The following is a 6,024-nucleotide window of genomic DNA, read 5'->3' as shown; positions in this document are numbered from 1 at the left end:
TACTGTTTCAAGACAGACATCATTAAACATTACATTGCCAGGCAACATTCTTAAGGAATTGCTAAAAAGCATATAATTCGTCTTTTGAAAATAAGTGATAATTTATTGGCTTGAACCAATAAACCAAGATAACATTCTTCAATTCACAATTCACTGTTTCTATCAGGGTTAGAGGATTCCTATGTGAAAAAATACACTAGAATCATCAGCAAAGAATATAAAGGATAATTTGTTTGATGAATTTTGAAAATCATTTACATACAGTATGAATAAGAGAGGTCCTAGAAGAGACCCCTGAGGTACACCACATGTAACAGTTTGGAAGCTGGAATTAATTCTATTCAAAGATACGAATTGTTTCCTGTCAGTGAGATAACTCTTAAACCACTCAAGGGCAACACCTCTCACTCCATAATGGGATAACTTATGTAGCAAAATTTTATGATCAACTGTATCAAAAGCCTTGGAAAAATCTAAGAATATACCAATTGTGCTCAAGTAATTATCCAGGGCAGTGGCAATCTTATCAACAAAGTGTAAAATGGCATGTGTAGTTGTATGCTTCTCGCGAAACCTAAATTGAAAATTCGAAAAGATATTCGACTTTTTAAAGAAATCTATGACCCTTGCATGTATGAGCTTTTCAAGGATTTTTTAAAAAGATGTCAACAAAGAAATTTGGACGATAATTGGTCAACAATTCGGGGTTGCCTTTCTTAAAAATTGGCACAACTTTTGCAATTTTCATGCTTCTAGGCACAACCATTTGACATTGAAAGATTAAAGATGTAAGAGGTGTCAAGATTCCTACAATAACATGTTTAATAAGTTCATTTTTAATATCATCACAGCCTGGGCTCGTTTTACTTTTTAGAGATCTAACCACAACAGTCAACTCTTCCTCACTTGTAGGCAAAAAAAAAAATTCCAAAGTAGGCTCAGACAAGAAATCAACACAGGTTTTTTGACAGGGTGGAATAGCCGCCTGTAAATTTGGACCAATATTAAAAAAATAATTGTTGAACTCTTCTACAATAACACTGTTATCATCCACAACTTGATCATTTATGATTACCTGTTTTATCTTTGAAACCGTAAGTGGAGCTTTAAAAACATTTGTGATCACCTCCAGGTATCCTTAATATTATTTAAAGTCGCTTGGAATTGAGCACAGTAATATCGCTTTTTTGCATTGCGCAATGTAGCAGTTAAAGTATTTCTATAAGCTGAATATTTTCTTTACAAAAATGCTGACTTTGTTTTTTTCATATTGGTAATACATCTTATTTTTCTCATTAATTGAGTTTAACAAGGATTTGGTAATCCATGGCATACGCGTGGAACTCTAAATCGACTCTTATTTGTTCAATTAATCACAGGTACGTTCTCGTCATATAGAACCATTAATTTTTTTCATGAAATTATCAAAGGCACTCTCAACACTCTGATCTAAGAGTATGTCACTCCAGTCAGCCGAAGTTAACGCTTCTCTGAGCCGAGCAATATTTTCAGAATTGCTTTGGCGAGTATGGGTGTTGTAAATATTTGGATCCTTATATTGTCCTAAAGCTAATATAGTAAAAACAGGAAAGTGGTGAGATAAGTCAGAAATTACTACTCCAGAAGACGGATCTGGTTGCAAATTACTAAAAATATTATCAATAAGTGTGGAAGATGTATCAGTCACTCTGGTAGGCTTTGTGATTGAGGGTAACAATGAAAAAGACATTAACAGATTCAAGAAGTCATCAACGTGAACATTATCATTGCAGTGTCAGAGATTGAAGTTAAAATCCCCCATCAAAAATAATGATTTATGAGAAAGCAAAGCTTTTTCCAATATCTTTTGCATGTCATCTAAAAAACTTGTGAAGTTACCATGGGGAGGTCTGTAGATTTGCTCCAAGAACAAAATTTCTTTTACCAGGAAGCAGAATTTCTATAAATACAGCTTCCAAATGATCGGTCATTAAATTAAGATCATGACAAACCTGATAATCTAACTGAGAAGGGACATATATTGCAACACCACCACCTCTTAAGTTGTCCTATTATTACAAATTATATCATAACCTGGAATGAAAAGAGATTCATATCATTTTCACTAGAAAACCAAGTCTCAGAGACGCCAATAGGGACAAGTCCTGGCCCCTGGGTTGATATTACTACTGAATGCTAATACATTATCAAAGTTCTTACACAAGCTGCGAATATTCATGTGAAGGAGAGTTAGGTCAGTGCTCATTCTGGTATAACAAACTAATTCAAAAAGCTGTTTTTCTGTGCAGTAGTTACAACCAGGGACAGCATTATGCATGTTATACTACAGTGATTTTCTTCAAAAAAGTTATAGATATCGTCTTAGGTGGGCCGATGATGTCACTTCTCCACTATCTGTTTTCTTATGTTATTACATAAAATCATATTTTTTTTCATTATTTCATACTTGTGTGAATAATATATCTCCCTTATAATGAGATAAGTAGCATCAATAATTAATGCACTAAATCAGTTGTCAACCCAATTTTTCTAGTTCTTGGAGGAAAAAATGTGAATAAACCTCATTTCATATAATAAAATACAAAAGACCAAGTGGAGATGTGATATCATCAGTCCACCTAATGAATATTCATGACTGCTGTTTTCACAAAATATTGCTGAACTTTATACTTCAATAACTTTATCATGTGTTATCCGATTTTGATGAAATTTTCGGCATTTTGCTTAGTGAATTCTACTCTATTTATTAAGCTATACATACTTTCAGCCCGGACCATCCCTTTAAGAACGACTGCTGATGAACCTTTCTTAGGTGCCAAACCATTACCGATGGAAAGTAGTCTATACGAATCCCCGGATGTTATGGGATGAATTAAATCATTACAGAGCCAATTTTATAAGCAGCCCAGTCTCGATTTAAAGTAGATACGAACCAATAGCGCCACCTCGAGTCCTCAACTATATACTCATACTGGCCAGTTTCCTTACCCATAATGCTAGTATTGAATGATATCATGCTAATTAACTACTCAATACATTTATACTGCAATATGAGTTGCAATTAAAACAATTACTTTTCCTCTTAAAACATTTTAGTTTCTCTATAATATACAAATGGGTAAATGTATTCTCTGTAGTAAGTAGATGTCTGAACAATGTATATTTTAAGACTACGTATGTATAACACACAGTCAGTGTTAGACCACATAAGCGTTCACTAGCTTCCATCCTTACGTCGTTGAATTGCCTTATTGTATAAGATACAAAAGTGCAGATGAAGGCAAACTATATTGATATGGTTTTGACTGCCCTTAAGTTGACATAAAAAAAGATATATGGCGATGGTGAGCCGTCGATGATTGCAGCTATCACGCAACTGAACGCATTTATTGTATACTGAAAGAGCAACCAATTTTGTTACATAATGCATTAAAGATCGCAAATGTAAGTGATTTTCTTGTGGTAGATATCGGCCCATCGCGTCGCCCAGAAAACAAGTTACGCGCATTCTGATTGAAAGAAAAAAAATTACTCTTATTTTCCCTTGTCATTTCGCTTGTCTTATTAGTTTATATTGCACCAGCCATAGATAAGCTGATAAAATATTCCAAAGATAATGACATAAAATAAAAATTGAAATTGGAGAAAATGGTGATACTATGAATCACAAAGGTTACAGAATATAACATTCAAAGAGATTAAAACTGGGTAAATTTGCATAGTCTAAGAAAATACATAAAATAACATAAAGTGAGTTTGCAGCTAAGCAATCAAATGAAATAACACGCTGGTATAATATGAGGTACAGCGATCTTAGACCTTGATTTTTTTTTTTTTTTTTTAGAAATCGGAGTTGAACATAAGACCTGTACACATGTGCGTGACCAAACTATTTCCAAACACCCCTAAACGAGTTTTTCTCTGTGTGCAAAATAACCTCCTAAACAAGTTTTTCGTGGCTACACATTATTTATTTTCGGCCCCTCAAAAAGTTGTCGCTAGAATATGACCCCTAAACAAAGTTTTGTCTACTTGCTAACAACAAGCTTTAAATAGACAAAATTCATGGGTATTGCATGCCCCCTCCAGTGCAGTTAGGGTTATAATTACCAGAACCCGAAGACTTTGTCATTCAACATTACTCTATATAAATTCTTTATCTTCTGTTGGGGTACGTGTCTGAATTGAATAATCTAAATTTCGATATAAAATCGATTAAGTGTATGTATAAGAAACTTATATTTAGTAAAATGTTGTCCATGGCCGAGTAGGATTCTTATCTCTTTCATCTTCTAAAGTTTTCTTTTTACTTGTATCACTCTCTTTCCTTTTCTATTTTCTCTATGATCCCGAGCTACATGTATGTGTTTGCTGTGTATGGATTAATGTGTCGATGTATATGTATTAGGATGTGTATGTACGTGAGTGTGTGGGTGGATGTGTGTATAAAGACTATTCTTAATATTTTACATGTATTTTTTATGTAGGGCCCAGTATACAAGCAGTTTTTGCTTCTTTTGGGTAGACCTGGCCATTTTTAAATTGTACTTTGTTTGTCAATGGTTGACTTGTATGATACTTATTTTACGATGTTCATGTACTATGTTGATTTCGAATGATCAAATTTGCTAGTAGGTTCATGGTCAAATAAATGAAATGAAAGAAAAAAAAACATACCTGAAACACGTTTGGCTAGTCTAAAAAAAAGCTTTGGAAAAAGAACATACATTACCCTTATACGGTTGACCGGGGGGCCACTTCCATTCACGAGTGGATACCATGCGCGACCACGGGGTCTCGAAAAGTACCCTAAACACGTAATTTCCATATTCTGAAAATGCACCCCTTAACAAGTATTGGAGTGTGAAACCCTACCCTTAACAAGTATTGAAGACAAAACGATACTCTTAGCAAATATTCCCTGAAATGAACCCCTAAACAAATACAGGAATGTTTTATTGTTACGGGTCCTTCGGTCGTCTGCTTTAACTTATTTGGTTTAGTACGACCCCAACTTCTACACCTCGCGCAAATCCGGGACTCTAAACACGAAGTGTTGGGGCAAAAAGGACATCCTTTATAAAACATTTTAATTTTCTTTTATCATCCCCGCAAATTCGACCCTAAACACGTAATTTTCCTAACGAAATAGATACCCTTTTTTCATTATTTTTGTGTTTTTGACACCCCTATCACGTTACGTACGTAACGTGCCCTATCGTGAAAAAGACATCCTTTTTACGTGTTTTTTTTGGTCGCGCATGGTATCCACTCGACAATGTAAGTGCCCCCCCGGGGGTTGACCCCGCGGATGACATATCCTGCCCGAAATTTGTTTTTTTTATACCCCTCTTAAAGGGGAAGTTCACCCTGACAAAAACTTTATTGTAAAAATAGCAGAAAAAATAATAAAAAATGTTGCCGAATGTTTGAGAAAAAATTCATCAAATAATTAAAAATTATTAGAATTTCAATTATTTGACTTGTGACGTCATATGCGAGCAGCATTCCTACATAGCGAATGGTAAAAAAATCAATAAAATGTCATTTTCTCAGAAAATTGAAAATGGTTTTCACTGTACCTTTTGTATATCAATGGACAAATTATTTCACACCCGATTATGAATAGAAAACAAAATTAAGTCATCAGGAACCATGCAAAATTTGAAATTCATGCATTTTATATTACATAACACATGGGGCAGCTGCTCGTTTATGACGTCACAAATCTAAAACTTTGAATATTAACTTTCTTACTCTTTAACGGATTTTCCTCAAACCTTCACCAATATTTTTTACTATTTTTTCTGCTATTTTTGCAAAAAAGTTTTCTTCAGGGTGAACTTCCCCTTTAACGAGTGCAGCCCGTGTCCAAAACTGAAAAAAGGGTCACGCAATCCACAGCAATATATTTTACTGCCCCCCCCCCCATGTCCCCGGGACTGTCCTCTATACGCTGATTACAAGTATTTCCAGGGCATTATTTTTCCACTTTGTTTTTCCTTTCAAGACACAATAAGATTA

Source organism: Lytechinus variegatus, chromosome 10 (assembly GCF_018143015.1).
Source record: "Lytechinus variegatus isolate NC3 chromosome 10, Lvar_3.0, whole genome shotgun sequence".
NCBI lineage: Eukaryota > Metazoa > Echinodermata > Echinoidea > Temnopleuroida > Toxopneustidae > Lytechinus > Lytechinus variegatus.
The sequence above is the reverse complement of the archived record's forward strand: the minus strand, read 5'-3'. Positions refer to the sequence as shown.